Source organism: Lissotriton vulgaris, chromosome 11 (genome assembly GCF_964263255.1).
Source record: "Lissotriton vulgaris chromosome 11, aLisVul1.2, whole genome shotgun sequence".
NCBI classification, from domain to species: domain Eukaryota; kingdom Metazoa; phylum Chordata; class Amphibia; order Caudata; family Salamandridae; genus Lissotriton; species Lissotriton vulgaris.
This window is the reverse complement of record NC_141699.1, coordinates 869,486,143-869,503,000: the sequence shown is the minus strand read 5'-3', so window position 1 is coordinate 869,503,000 and position 16,858 is coordinate 869,486,143. Positions and strand designations below refer to the sequence as shown.

The 16,858-nt window shown below is 43.4% G+C and overlaps 1 protein-coding gene across 2 annotated transcripts in view; it reads right to left on the bottom strand.

The window, feature by feature from the left end:
• SLC25A36 (solute carrier family 25 member 36) overlaps window positions 1–16,858 on the bottom strand; it is a 476,578-nt gene that overhangs the window by 99,938 nt on the left and 359,782 nt on the right. The window lies entirely within an intron of this gene.

Sequence of the window (16,858 nt, the reverse complement as noted above, 5' to 3'; positions counted from 1 at the left end):
GGGTGGTTGGAGATACCCCTGTTAATATTATTGTTAATACTGTGTACAAGCGATTTATCCATCTGTTAGATTTCAAATTCCCTATCGCAGTGCATACCGACAGCCACCTAAAGTGCAGAGGTTCCCTTTTAGAATGTCTAGACTTTCTGGACACAGCTGAAGGGAAACTTAGCTTGCCGCAGATAATAGCACAATCCAATGCAGCATCGGGGGTTGGATCTACCACTAGCGACAGTCTACTCTCAATCACCATTGCCACTGCGCCCGTCCCGGCACTTCCCCACCAGTCAGTTCACTTAGCAGTAGTGCATGTTCAACATTTAGGGAACGTCTTTCATTTAGCGCCAACGCAGCACTGAATCCTAATCCAAAGAGTGGCTTCCAACCTGTAGATGATACAGTTATAACCCTGCCCCCTGACTACCCGAGGCTGTAGTAATAACTCTGACCGCACACAAGTCAGAATAGAGCCAGGTAACCCAAGCCGTAGCATAACAGACACTCTGAGCAGTTACCATCTAAGGCATAACGCAGATGTCTTAAGCCTGCCCATGGATGCTTGCCCATATGTGCTGGTCTTGGTCGGTGTTCCAATCCTTAAGAGGGATCAGAGGGAGCCCTGGGCCGATTTGCGTATCAAATGTTTGGATTGGCTAACAAAGAACAGGTTTCACCCGTCAGACCTGAATGAGATTATCACGGATCGTAGAGTCGGTGGGATGACACGGCTACTAAGAATATAGAGGGAGATTGCATTGTGATTAACTTCTGTAGACCATCCACAGTGCGATCTCTACTGAGAGTCTGTGATTCAACACTTAACCACAGCACCAACATTTGTTCCTTAGCATTGTGCTACTGGTATAAACCAACTTCTGGGCCTCCAGTAAACGAGCATACATTCCCAATCTTACCCAACAGGTTCCAGGCCCTATCTGATCTTGACACCCAGGACTGACCACCACTGTCACTGGAATCATTCAACATTCCCCATGGGCTCGTACTCCCTCCCCTTGCAAACAAGATCGATGATCAGCAAGCACCACTTAGGGTCCAGGTTGACTCAGATCTGAGCATTTTGAGCTGAACGTGGCAGGCCATTTTGCACATGTTTTATCTGTCTATAAAATCAAAATGCCATCATGTGAATCGGTGGTTGCTCAGCAGTGGGATTTTTTTGAAAAGGTAGAAGGGCGCATTTGGCGCCAAATCTGCAATTTGAATTGTGCAGCGAGTATAGCGGCACTTCGGCTTGAATTTGGGCTTTTCTTTTTTTTTTTTTTACAATTCTTTTTATTTGAAAAAGCATCCGAAAAAGGGCACATTACAGAGGAATATTGTCATAATCTAACCAGCTGGTGTTTACTTATAGGGTGACCAACTGGCATTGGTGCAAATTCAGGACGGTGAGTGTAAAAATTCAGGACAAAGGGTCAAAATTCAGGACACAAATTCAGGACTGGAGGGCAAAATTCAGGACAAAACTTCAGGACAATAGGTACGTTTTACAGACACATCAGAGGTCGCACAATAGTATAGAAGTAAGCCCAGCCATTTCCAAACATATTCAACCGTTTGCAAACCTATCCATCATGTATCCTTCCATCTATCATTTCACTCATCCATCCCTTCATCCATCCCCTCATCCATCCTTTCACTCATCTCTATTATGCATCCATCCATCCATCCACCATTTCACCCTATCCATCTGTACACTTATCCATCCACTCTTTATCCCATCCATCCATTCACTCATCCATTCAGCCATTTACCCTTTCACCAATCCAGCCATCCTTTCACTTACTAATCCTTCCACCCATCCACCATTTTAGTCATCCATCCATCCTCCCTTTCTCTCTCCATCGACCCTTTCACTTAGCCATCCTTCCTTCCATCCATCCATCCACCCACCCATCCATCCATCCATCTACTCATCCACTCAGGAATCCATCCATTGATCTTATCACTCATCCATCTATCATTTCACTCCTTCACACATCTATTCATCCTTTTGTCCATCTACCCTCCCTTTCACTCACTCATCCATCCTTACACCCACCCTTTCACTCATACGTCCATTCATTCAACCTTGCACTTATCAATCCATCAATCCATCCATAATTTCACTCATCCACCTACCCACCCATCATCTACCCAACCATCCACCCACCCACCATCCACCCACCCACTCATCCATCCTTTCACCCACCCACCCACCATCCAATCCACTGATCCATCCTTTCACCCACCCACTATCCACCCACTCATCCATCCATCCATCCTTTCACCCACCCACTCATCCATCCTTTCACCCACCCACTCATCATCCATCCATCCTTTCACCCACCCACTCATCATCCATCCATCCTTTCACCCACCGACTCGCCATCCATCCATCCTTTCACCCACCCATCATCCATCCATCCGTCCTTCCCCTCATCATCCATCCTTCCCCTCATCATCCAGCCATCCTTTTACCTCATCATCCATCCAACCTTTTCCCTCATCATCCATCCATCCATCATTCTACCCACCCACTCATCATCCATCCATCCTTCCCCTCATCATCCATCCATCCTTTTACCCACCCCCTCATCATCCATCCATTCCCTAATCATCCATCCATCCATCCATCTTTTCACGCACCCCCTCATCATCCATCCATCCACCCTTCCCCTCATCATCCATCCATCCACCCTTCCCTTCATCATCCATCCATCCACCCACTCCCTCATCATCCATCCATCCATCCTTCCCCTCATCATCCATCCTTCCCCTCATCATCCATCCATCCTTTCACCCACCCACCCATCCATTCATCCATCCTTCCCCTCTATCCATCCCCTCATCCATCCATCCATCCCCTCATCCATCCATCCATCCCCTCATCCATCCATCCCCTCACCCATCCATCCTTCCCCTCATCCATCCATCCCCTCATCCATCCATCCTTCCCCCTCATCCATCCATCCTTCCCCTCATCCATCCATCCTTCCCCTCATCCATCCTTCCTTTCATCCATCCTTCCCCTCACCCATCCATCCATCCCATCCATTTATCCTTCCCCTCATCCAACCATCCATCCATCCATCTCCTGATAAATCCATCCTTCCCCTCCATCCATCCATCCACTCCACCAATCCATCCACCCTTCCCCTCCATCCATCCATCCATCCTTCTCCTCATCCATCATCCTTCCCCTCATCCATCTTTCCCCTCATCCATCATCCAGCAACCCTTCCACCCATACATCCAGCTATTTTCATTTTCTCTCCATCCTTCCCCTCACTTATCAATCCATCCATCCTCTCTCATTAGCCATTTATTCAATCTTTCATTCATCCATTCACCCTTTCACTAATTCATCCAGCCATTCACTCATCCCTTCACTTACTTACTCGCCGACCTTTCCATATTAATTTTGAGCTGAGCCCTTTTGAGAAGAGGCCCATCAAGAACTTCACCCTCGCTGCAGGACTGGGACAGAAGCCACCCAGGGAGGAGACAGGATCCACCACAGGGGGGGACAAGAGCCACCACAGGCGGGGGTGGACTGGAGCCACAACATGGGGGGACAGGAGCCATCCCAGGCGTGGGGTGGACTGGAGCCACCACATGGGGGGACAGGTGCCATCACTGAGGGGAGGGCAGGAGCCATCACAGGAGAGGGAACACAGGGGCGGGCATGCAGTATTCTAGTATCATCTTGGGCTCCTCTCCTGCACAAGACAACGAGAAGACAGGCTCTCTGTCCAAAATGCCACCCCCCACTGTGATGTACAGTACTTACAGGAGATACTCTAAGATAACTGATTGAACTGATTGTCCTCCATACTTTGTTAATCAGTGTGGGTGCGATTGTGCCATTTCTTTATTTTCTTACATTATAGACTGCATGTTTGAAGAACCGAGGTTTGCTTACAATTTAGTGACTGTAATTAAGCTCTGTGAAGAGAACTACGTGCTGCCTCGGTGTAATCAGGGGCGCATTCTGGCCGAGTCTGGATGTTTGGGGCCCTTGGTAGAAATGGAATGTGTGAGCCCCCTCTAAATAGCAGAGACATGACACATTCAGGGCTGTTTGCATGTGAAAAGATGTCGCTGCTCCTGAACCGGCAGCCCCTCCCTCTCAGTCACCTTCGAAGCACCTCTTAACAGGTCATCAAGGGCTGGTGGTGTGAGGGTAGCCATCCCGCTGTGCCTCTCCAATGCTGCGGGGCATCTGAGGAGCTTTGGTGCAGCATCGGAGTGAAGAAAAGAGGTTGGTGCAAGCTGTGCCGTCTTTAGGGTGGAGCAACCGGTGCCCTGTTAAAATGACTGACAAATGGCGTCCGTTAAAGATTCCTTCACGGACAACGGACAGACGGCCGAAATGACGGACTGTCCGTGAAATTTACGGACGGTTGGTCACCCTATTTAGTTGGGACAAACTTGAATTTAGAGACAGTGACATTCAACAACATGATTGTATTTCTTAATCATTGTGGCCATATTAGGCTAGGATTATATCATGTAATGTAATTGTCGTAATTTTGTTTATGCCGTTTCTTTGGAACTTGAGTACAGTGTACTGTGGGAAATGTAGTTGCTTCAACCATAATTAACATAATGGCGCGAAAAAGCTTTGGTAATGGGATTAGCATGTGCACCCAATTAGGGAGGGGCTTTAGCGGTTTGTTGAGGTATATCAAAGAGGGAGGCGACAGCGTATGGCAAAGTTTAGATAGGAATGGACCGGTTTTAACAAGTCGTGCAGGTACGGGAAATAAAGTGTTGTTAATTATTTGCATAAGGAAGGTTGCAGTAACGTAATAGAGAGTGAGTGGTGGAGATTAATAAATGAGTGTGTTTACGTGTAGTGTGTACAGATGACGTATGGCTGAGTAAAGGCATAGGATTTTAGGGAGGCGGATTCATGAGTCAAGGGTGAAAGTGGGAGAACGTAGGGAAGGTAAATGGTGTGCAGACAGTGTGAAGTAAATGATGGTGACGAGGTGGAATTGTGGTTGAATGTTGGAGAGTGTAAGGAAGGACAAATGGTGTGTTGAGTGAGTGAACTACATTAGGAGTGAGACAGTGATGTTGTTTCAGTTAAAGGGTGAGATCAGCGAGCGTGGTTTGAAAACAAGCATTTACAATGCAACGGTTTTGCCTTTGCAAAAGTTAGAGCTATTGGCATTGTAAATGACAACTTTTTTATTTATGTGTTGGTTTTGAAAACAGATAAATAAACATTGTCATTTTCAATGCCAATAGCTTAATCTCTCGCAAATGCCACACACACACACACACACACACACCCATAGAGAGCCCCCCCACACGCAAACAGAGCCCCCCCCACACACACAACCACACAGAGCCCCCCCCACACAGAGCCCCCCCACACACCCACACAGAGCCCCCCCCACACAGAGCCACCCCACACACATCCACACAGAGGACCCCCACACACATCCACACAGAGGCCCCCCACACAGAGCCCCCCACACTGCGAGCCCCCCCACACACCCACACATAGCCCCCCACACACTGTGAGCCCCACAAAGCACATATTACTGTAACTATTTGAGGACATAATAGGTGCAGTAACAGCAAATTTAACAGCGCCTTATGCTGGGACAATCTTACCAACAACTGAAAGACCTGAGGGGCATTTTTTTTGCTTTCTTAACGGCCCATCATTACAATTACTGAGCACTTTACTAACCTGGGTCATCAAAACTAGTAGCAGAGCTCAATTTATCCCGGTTATTGCAGTCGATGGGGCAGCTGGATACCACCGCTTGTGTTTTTGATGGCTGCCGCTTTTTTTTTATTTTTTTTATCTCAGACCAGGACTGAAGCATCAAGACAGTCATGAAAGCTTGAGATAAAGTGACAAAAATGTAAAAGTGGAGGAAAGCAAAGCTATGAGCGGGGCCCCTAGAATTAAGTGACGATTAGGACCAAGTTATGTGGCAGGCTTAACTAAATTATGTGGCATGAAAAGGCGAAGTATGTGGCATCATTTGTGGCAGCATTACTTCAATAGGTTGAATTTTTTTGCAAGTTTGCACTATCTGGGAACGTTCACTCCTCATTAGTATGGGTTCAACACCATAATAGAGACATCAGTGACCGAAAGATGGCCAGGTAACTTTTCGCATGCGCTGTAGCAGCAACACGTGAGACAGAGCATAGTAATTTGCGATCCGTATGTGCTAGAAGCATTTTGTGTAATTTATGTTATGTTATGTTATGTTATAAACCGTTTTGTAACGCGCTCTGTTACTTGTGAGTATCCTGGCGCAGATGATGGATTACTGGGCAAGTGAGAAAAATCACAATTATGCGGAAAACACCCGGGCGGAAAAATCACCCAGACCATCTGGGTATGAGGTGTAATCATGTTTATGCAGCATTGATATTTGGAAATTCCGACATTCTGCAGCGCCTGCTACTGCCTCATGGGGAAAACAGAAGAGCCCTTGCACTTTTTTTAACCAATCAAGCACTGAAGGTGTGCAGTATGGCCCAAGGAACTAGTTGGGGCACTGAAAGCAAACGCAGTGCTGGACGGGGAAATCAGACTGCACTGCTGGCGCAGACAGACCTGAGCAGGCTAGACTGGGACCAGGCAGCCTGAATCTCATCTGCCACTGATGCGTCTGTAGAGCTAAATTAATGGCTCAGGGAAAGGGGGTTGGAGAAGCCAGAGGTGGAATTAGTTAGATGAGATGCATCGGCTCGGGGAAAGGGGGTTGGGGAAGCCAGAGGTGGAAATAGTTAGATGAGATGCATCGGCTCGGGGAAAGGGGGTTGGGGAAGCCAGAGGTGGAATTAGTTAGATGAGATGCATCGCCAGAGACAAACCCAGGACTGAAAATATTTGCGCTTTTATGCTAAACAAAAAATCCACCACATGCTGCGAATGCCACATGTGCAGGCGGGAGGGGGTGGGGGGGGGGGGGGGGGGGGGGGGGCGGAGAGTGAAAGGAACCCACGTTTTACAAAGTGAGCAAAAATAAGACATTCTCCAGCTGGCAAACTTTTCCATCACAAAGGCGCCACAGTCAATCAGGGCACATTGTCTGGGCAAATACAATGCTTCGCTCTGCTGAAACTGCTTTTGTTTTTTAGACCACACGGTGCCAGCTGCCCACCCACCAAGGGTGCCAACCCGCCACTGGCAATGACTGACGTTTTATCCTTCTACGTCGAGTGGATGCATGGATGAAACAAGCCGCCTAGATCAGGAAGTTTTACACGCAGGGCATGATTCGCTCTCCAAGGCATGCTTTGCTCTCCATGAAGCACAGAGTCCAGGCTCAGCAGAGTTGTTCTGTTATTTTATTCTCGCGTGTGTTTTCTCGCTCTGAACTTTTCTCCTCCCGCAGCATTTCCCTTCACCGCCTCTCGCTCCCCCTCCCGCCCCCTTTAGTTTAGTGCAGACCACACATCCTCTCCTTGTCCCAGACTCACATGCAAAGAGGGAGTCCGCACCTGACCCCCAGTGCAATGACGGCCCAGATTCGGGGGCGTTCCCGAGAACAGGCTTTCGGCTGACTTAGCCAAAAGCCAAAAATTCTCGGGAACGCCCCCGAATCTGGTCCGGGATTGACGGACAGAGCCGTCTTCCAATGGCTAGCCTCCATTTATGGAGCTAGCCAATGGGAGACTGGGGACGTTCCATGCCCCACATACTGTAATCAATAGGTTTTCGCCTAGCGAAACGATGCTTTCGCATCGTTTTCGCCAGGCAAAACCTAAAAACAGGACAGTATGGAGTGGAGGAGACAGAATGATTGTCGAATCAGTGGGAATCGTTAGGCCAGACGCATGGGGAAACTGTACTCGGCAAATAGTTAAAGCATTCACATTGATAAAGAAGATATGTGCTGAATAGCGGGAACAGCTAATTATGAACTAAGGGGTCAGGATTCGAATAACTTGTGATGATCCTCGTGCTAACATAAATGAACTTGTTTAACATGGGGCTTATTTGACATGATATAGTGATTTAAGATTAATCAATATGTATAAATATGGAGATGATGTAAATGTTCACAGTCTTATTGAAATGTATTATTGTTTACAGTTACCCCTGACGAAAGGCTTGTTTAAGCCTGAAATGCATTGGGTCTTTTAATAAACACTGCTTCGACGAACCTTTCGCTTTTGTAGTGTTCTTGAAAGAGGCCTGGAGAGGCACAACTTGGGCATGTGAAGTTTGGGAAATTGCGAATTATCCCGCGTGTGGAAGCGTTAAAGGTGATGAAAGACATAAAAGTGGAGTCAGAAGAAATGAACATAAAAGGAACATATGCTTAAAACTGAGGTCATACATAGGAAGAATTTTCAAATAATGTGGCAAAGCAGCCTCAGCTGTGCGATTGGCTTGGGGTGCGCCGTCGCCCCATTTTTTATAGTTGTACATAATTGGTGATTTATGGGCATGTCATCGAGCCATTCTGCACGCACATTTTGATGAAGTAAAAATAAAGATAAAATGAGGAGTAACATGGATTACAATGGAGGAATGGTGTGCATCCCAATATAACTTTTTTCTGCACAAGAATTATGCCCCTTTCCGGGATTGCACCCAGGAATGAAATGATGAGTCAAGAAAACTAATATCAACAATAGCGATTTTCACCACACGATCCGCGCAACATCTTTGGTCCGTCTAACCAGCTGGTGTTAAGTTGGTACAAACTTGAATTTCGAGACAGTGACATTCAACAACAAACTTGTATTTCTTAATCATTGTGGCCATATTAGGCTAGGATGATATCTTGTAATGTAATTGTCGTAATTTTGTTTATGCCGTTTCTTTGGAACTTGAGTACAGTGTATTGTGGGAAATGTAGTTGCTTCAACCATAATTAACATAATGCCGCGAAAAACCTTTGGTAATGGGATTAGCATGTGCACCCAATTAGGGAGGGGGTCTTAGCGGTTCGTTGAGGTATATCAAAGAGGGAGTCGACAGCGTATGGCAAAGTTTGGATAGGAGATGGGAATGGACCAGTTTTAACAAGTCGTGCAGGTACGGGAAATAAAGTGTTGTTAATTATTTGCATAAGGAAGGTTGCAGTAACGTAATAGAGAATGAGTGGTGGAGATGAATAAATAAGTGTTTTTACGTGTAGTGTGTACGGATGACGTATGGCTGAGTAAAGGCATAGGATTTTAGGGAGGCGGATTGGTGAGTCAAGGGTGAAAGTGGGAGAACGTAGGGAAGGTGAATGGTGTGCAGACAGTGTGAAGTAATTGATGGTGGAGAGGTGGAATTGTGGTTGAATGTTGGAGAGTGTAAGGAAGGACAAATGGTGTGTTGAGTGAGTGAACTACATTAGGAGTGAGACGGTGATGTCGTTTAAGTTAAATGGTGAGATCAGCAAGCGTGATTTGAAATAAACAGGACAGTATGGAGTGGAGGAGACAGAATGATTGTCGAATCAGTGGGAATCGTTAGGCCAGATGCATGGGGAAACATGTACCCGGCAAATAGTTAAAGCACTCACATTGATAAAGAAGATATGTGTTGCAATAGCGGGAACAGCTAATTATGAACTAAGGGGTCAGGTTTCGAATAACCTGTGAAGATCCTCGTGCTAACATAAATGAACTTGTTTAACATGGGGCTTATTTGACATGATATAGTGATTTAAGATTAATCAATATGTATAAATATGGAGACGATGTAAATGTTCACAGTCTTATTGGAATGTATTATTGTTTACAGTTACCCCTGACGAAAGGCTTGTTTAAGCTTGAAATGCATTGGGTCTTTTAATAAACACTGCTTCGACGAACCTTTCGCTTTTGACGTGTTCTTGAAAGAGGCCTGGAGAGGCACAACTTGGGCATGTGAAGTCTGGGAAATTGCGAATTATCCCACGTGTGGAAGCGTTAAAGGTGATGAAAGACATAAAAGTGGAATCAGAAGAAATGAACATAAAAGGAACATATGCTTAAAACTGAAGTTACACATAAGAAGAATTTTCAAATAATGTGGCAAAGCAGCCTTAGCTGTACGATTGGCTTGGGGTGCGCACTCGCCCCATTTTTCTATAATAGTAAATAATACACCATCCGGGGAATAGGAAACAAAAGTACAATCATGTTAGAGACATTACAGAGATGGGGGTACATCAAATACGGCTGTTCTAGGTGGCACACATATCTCTCCTCTGTATGCATTCCATGGTCCCCATATCAATGCCCACTTACGGGGGCGACCCCTTGACATAAAAACAGTTTTCTCTCTGAACATACACCAGTCTAAGTTATTCTTCCCGATCTCAAGGGTGGGAGGCTGTTCCGAGCCCCACTGCAGGGCAATATTCCTTTTCGCTATCATAAAACTCAATGTAGCCCATTGTGTCTGTTCAGAGTTGAGGTCTGTAGTTTCCCATATATTGAGGAGGCATCTCCTCGCCTCTAATGGCAAGGAGATCCCCAAGACAATTTGGGCTTTTTGGACTTATGTGTTTGCCATGGCAGTATGTTTAAGGTGGGGAAATGTTTTATTGGAAAACAATACAACTTCTATTAGGGCTGTGCTAAGACATGACATTTTTGTCTGTGTGAAAGGGAAAAGCGTTGCTTTTAGAAATTTTGAGAAAGCTTTTGACTTATTTGAAATCGGGTGGAGTAGTACATGCTCTCAACCAAAATCTGTGATATAAATCAGAATCAAAAAAACTATTTACGAAGTCAGTCGTAATAGATCTAGCTGTGTTCAGGGCACTCTAGAAACAATATAATTGTTGGGAGTTGTATGTACAAAAACCCCCAACCGTTTGTTGTATGGAACCTCCCCCGCACAGTGCGTAGAACCATTTTGCTGATAAGGATGCATGAGAATTATAACAGGGGCCTGGGAGGGATTACCTAGGGAAAACAGACTTTGTGGTTTATGTGGAAACTGGGTGCAAGATTCAAACCATGTATTCTTTCTTTGTCACTCATTAGTCATTACAACCTCTACAATATCAACTATTAAGACCTGTATTTTTTAAATATAATATCACTACCGCAGAGGAGGCCCCAAATTGTCTATTAGCCACCCCCTCTGACTTAGTATGTGTTAAAACGTTTAGCTTTTATAAACAATGTTTAAACATTTTTTAGATAGGTGTATAATGCTGTGGTTAGTTTCGGAATGCAAAATACGATCCCTGATTGGTAGCTTATTTTGCACACTATAAACTGGAACCTAGGGCAGGATGTAAAATCAAGTGTTATTTAGCCACCCTCCACATTATGTTCAAGATCTGATAGGCAAAAAAGGTCCCTGCTGCGTAGCATATTTTATTCCTACTGTAAATTGATTCCAAGGATACTTGAACTGTATAAAGGAGAATGTTTGAATATTCAAAGGGACAAAGAATGATGTAGTTTTTGAACAATTTTAAAATTGGATGTGTAAAGATTTTTATATATGCGCACATGCACTTTATACATTAGGGTGTGTGATTATATGGAGTCTTGTTTGCTTTTGACCCCCAATTGTACAGTAAAATTATAATTATGCCCCAATTGTATTTTATTGTGTTATTAAGAATACTACGATATGATACATTGTAAATTTCTTTCTTTTTTTGTATATTTTTATGTGTCAACTCACTGGAGTTCCGAATCATAAATAAACATTCTTGAAAGGGGATTAATGTTTGTAGAAAGGCAGCTGCATCGATCACAGACCTTAAGTTCATTTTCAACCCTCTCATCTAAATATGGAAACCAAACTTTGTCCTGGGTTCTCTTTTGGTGGCAACAATACCACAATATCCTTTGTGTGCCACTTCAATTATTTTCTGTCTCAAACTCTCCGGAATTAGGATTCTTGACCCTCGCATTATAACTCCTTTCTGACTTTAGATAGTTTATCTTTAACGTTTTTGTACTTTTGGTATTTACCGGTGAAAGGTTGAGTGTGTCGTTTTCATGACTGATGTGTCATTATCTCCTTCAACTTCAGCACATCAATATTATGGCTCATGGTAGTGATGATCTGGGGTAATGATTCGGCAGCTGGCGTATTTGATTTTACAATGAAATTAATGCAGGCTTCAGCAGTCTTAAATAGAGTACCCTGACTTTATATAGGCACTCTGGAAAAGTCAGCAGGGCTTTGATCCTTTCTTGGATGATGCACAATGGTAAATTCATACTCTTATAATCATAGCCCTATCGTTCAATGCGAGAAGGCATCTTGGCTTTTGGAATACCAAAGATAGTCAGTAAGGCTTGATGTTAGGTTACCAGAGTAAAAGGCTTTCCTTACAAAAATACATGGAAATGTTCAAAAGCCCATACCACAGACAAACTTTCTCTGGAGTAAGCACATTCTGTCTGGGACAAACTTCTACTGGCTTATGCCACAATATGCCTTTGAGCATGTGGGATCCCACTGTGCTGTGCAAGGGTAGCGCCCAACTTGACTGGGCTAGCGTCAACACCAACCTCAGTATGAAGCTTTTGATTGAGGTAGGCCATTTCAGCAGCAGTTTCAATAAATTGTTTGATTTTCTTGAAGCTTCTCACATTCTTGTGACCACTTGAATGAAACATTTATCTTTGTTAACCCTTGTAAGGGAGCACTTATAATAGCACAGTTTTGTATGTATCTTGAACAGTAACTGGCCATGCCAAGAAATGAACATTTCATAGAAGCATGTTGTGGGGGATCAGCATTTGACAGGGCTTGTACTTTGGCAGGATCAGGTGTCATATCCCCATCAGAAAAGATATGGCTCAAGAACTTTCACTTTATTTTGTGCAACTCACGCGTGTCTGCATCCAAAGTCAGGCCTGCATCATGGGCGAGACCTTTGTTATGCTCTTTTTCGGTAGCTCCGAAAATCAATATGTCATCACTATAATTGAATGCATTCACAACGGACTGTATGACATGCTTGAATAAGGTGTTGATGAGACACCAAAAGTGAGTCTCTTATATCGAAACAGAACAACATGTGCAGAAAAAGTTGTAATATACCTGCATCCTACTTCGAGTTCCTACTGATGAGGACCTTTTTTTAAATAAAGGCGATTGAAGACCTTTGCACCATTTCATTGCATTATGTCAGCAATGGGTGGATCTGGATCTCACTCTCATTCAATGGTCTTGTTTGCTTGACGCATATCAACATATTAGTGTACAGCACACCTTCACTGTCCTTATGGAGCATTATCATTATGGGAGAAACATATGGTATTGGACCAGCTGAACACCCAATAATATCATGCTTAAGTAGCGATTCAAGTTTTTTCCAACAGCTTCTTGTAAATGAAAAGCAATTAGTCTATGTCTCTGAGGAACAGGGCAGATCTCTTCATTAATGTGAAACTTTACTTTCAGAGTCTTAAGTTTTACCAAACCATGAAACAACAAAGAAAACTGACTTACTTTTTCATGGTGAGTATTCATGTTTTAATTCACAGAAATCAGTCCCAGGTCAGCAGTGGTACTGAAACTGAGCAGACAGGCAAATGGACGCTGGACCTTGAAGTACGTGGATGTGTGCTTGCACCTTCATTTTCTTGTGTTTCATGGCTGCAACAAAGGAACCTTGACCTTTCTTGGGCGTGGATGCAGCCCATGTGTACACTTTGGTTTTCAATGGCGTAAGTAGTGGCAATGGAGATAATTAATTGTATTTCTCTTTAGGCATTAGGTTTATCAATGCACCACTGTCGATGATGAAAGGTATCGAGTAATCATAATTTATTTTCAATGCAACTTTTGGACAATATTTGTATGATTTTGGTACTTTGGTGTGTCGACTTTTCTTTGACTGACATTTTTCCTCGCGTGCAGCCAGTTCAACATGCGTACATTTCTCCGAGATAAACATTGACAAGGCGCAACTATCCCACTCATTTTCACTTAATATTGAGACAGATGAACTGTTTGACGATGATTTAGAGGGCGAGCGACTTTGTTCAGCGTCGATTTGCCTCAACTGAGGTCACTGCTTGGCCTTCTGGGTACAATGTTGCTTCTGGAATGTTCTGGTGGCCACCTTTTCTTCGCGCCATGAAGCACTTACTTTTTCCTTTGCTTTACAAACTGTCAAAAAAGATTCTTTTTCTCATGGCTTTTACATATCTATCCAATGGCGGGACATTTACCTTTATGTGGAAACAAAATTCCAAATCTAAAACAATTTATTTTTATGTGTAGACATCACTTTGTGTCCTTCAGTCTTTTGCTTTGGCTTACTTTTTATACTCATGACTGATTCACTCTGGGCATCTCCAGCCTTCATGTCAGCAGTTTGGATTTCAGCAGGCTGCTCAGCTCAAGCAGCCATTAGCAATCGCTACAGACTAAGAGTTTCTCTCAGCAATCGGTCAAGCATCCATTAATGACTGAGAAGCATAGCTTACTCATCGTTAAATGAATTGAACTTAGAGTGTTTATTGAGTATCTAGTCTCTCCACAAATGTATCAGTAGTTTCATCAACTTTCTGGTGTTGTTGTCTGAACCTTTCTTTCATAACCAACGTTTGGTATTGGATTTAAATGGAGATTCAGCTTTTCCTTAAACTGACAATATGAAATGTCTTTGTCAGTGCGCTGTAGTTTCTTTATGACTTCCTTTACACCATCACCAGCAAGATTTGTAAGATACTTGGTAATCTTTGCTATCAATTTCTTCAAGTGCATCAATTAATTCATCAAAGGTCTCCATCCAAGCAGTCCATTGTTCGCCAATATTTTACTTTTTGGTGGTATCAAAAGGTGGTGCTGGAATTCGGAATGCAGCAGCATTGTAGACCAGTGTGTAACTTACTGACCCCAGGGGTGGATCCCTGTGACTTGGTTTAGGCAATTCATCTGTGAAACTTTGCAACATGCTGGCCTCTGACTCTTCTTTAATTATAACTGGAAATGTGACTTTCTTTGCTGCCATCTGAAAAATTCACTATTCCGATAGTCGCTCTCAGTACCTTATCTTCCAAAATCCTGTGAAGGTTGTTCTGAACCCCGCTCTACAACTTTGTGAATTAACCACATCGGGTAGGAATGGCTCCATAAGCACAATCCTGAACACTTTTCCTTGAGCCAACTTCACAGAGTGCTGTAGTACTATGACTCTTTAGTGTATTTAGTAAGCCATTTATTTTGTTCTGAATGTAAAATTTGCATTTTCTAGCAGCTGGTTGATCTCTGCCTGCAGCTGTTCTAGTTGCAGCATTATTTTGAAAGTTATGATTGTCAGCAGCTGCGCTTCATAAACCAGGTTGAGTCCGCTTTCAGCTTTAACACTCCGTATAATGTACAACTTTATCGTGTGTGACAGCGTCTTTATATGTGGCCTGCAACAGGTTCTCGACCATCGATGTGCAGACGTTTCCATTGTCTTCGCTTGCCTTACAGCGGCTGGTGACACTGAATCATGAAGCACTGACTTCCATACAAGGAGCTTAGCATCACACATCTTTATTCAGCTGTGTTTATCTGTAAACTCATCATTCTGAAAAAAACTTTTATGGCATTGTGTTCTGACACCCAAGTCACTGCTCTATCGAGTCCGTTAGGAGCTAAAAGAGTTCAGTTGAAAAATATCGCAAGACACTACACAAGCTAATATTTATGGTCCAAATTATGAGGATCCTCATGTATGCCAAAGATCTCTTACTGCTGGACTTAACCCTGATAGCTCACCAATAGAAACTCAATTAATTACATATGTTTGCCAATTTAAATGATTTAAAAATAACAGATTGTAACATGCTTTTTGTTAAAAGAAATCCATTAGTAAAGCATAGGCGAACAATTAATTATTTCTAAATGATGCTGCAAAACAAATACGAGAGGTTACATTCTGCCAATAATCCGTTTTGGACCCACGAACCTGAAACTAAAAGGTATGGCTACCTCAAATGATAAAAGCTGTTTAGCACTTTGCATTTCAAAGGGAAAATGGCACATCAATGTGACCTACTTAAACTATGGGAAATGTGAATAAAAGTAGCATACCCCTACGAGAGTGGTGCAGGATTGTGTATTTTGGAAGTGGGCATTTATAGTAACCATGGAAAAAGATAGAAATGACAAGAACAGACCTGGCCTATGCCACAATGCTCCTGAGCAATAAGACCACATTAACAGACACTGGTATCAGCTCACTGATCAGCAAACAATTCGAACAATCCAAGGATGAAGTTGCACTAATAATGGTGAATGGTGGGCCATTTACGAGATGGGTCACAAAGAATGTACTGCTCCACTTCTACTCAGACCAATGTTATCTATAATATGGAGAAGAAAGACAAAATGTTTGGGAGGGAAGATGTAAGTCCTCGGAAAGACATACGTTACAACAGTGTGGAGAGAGATGTCATCTGATGATGGTTGTAGAATTATAAGGAAGATGAAGTACATAAGACAGACATATAGCCCTGAATGTCTAGAAAGTAGAGTGGACTGGGAGCTGTTTCTTCTACATACTAAAAGTCCCCAATCAGCTCATAGTGATAGGCTGCCCTAAATCAAGGCTTCATTTGCTGCAAGCATAGATGAAGTACTAATCTCAATTCACTTGACTCTGGGCATATGTCTTACTCAAGACAAATTGACTAGTTTGGTGCAGACCAAGCATAGATGTATTTTAGGATGCCATGGTGTAATCCAAAGATCACTTGTCATAAGATTTGACTATTTTGGCTCACATTGAAAGAAAGTATGTGGAAATCAGTAATGAAGCAGTAATTGTATGCAAAGAAAACCCCAAAGAACTGAGTCACAAGCCTTAGAATACTGGGAAATTAAGTGAAAGTCCACACTACTCTGTCGAAATAAACATGTAGAAAGGGAGGCACGCTGCTCATGCTTGATAAGGAGGAGCAGGTCACACAG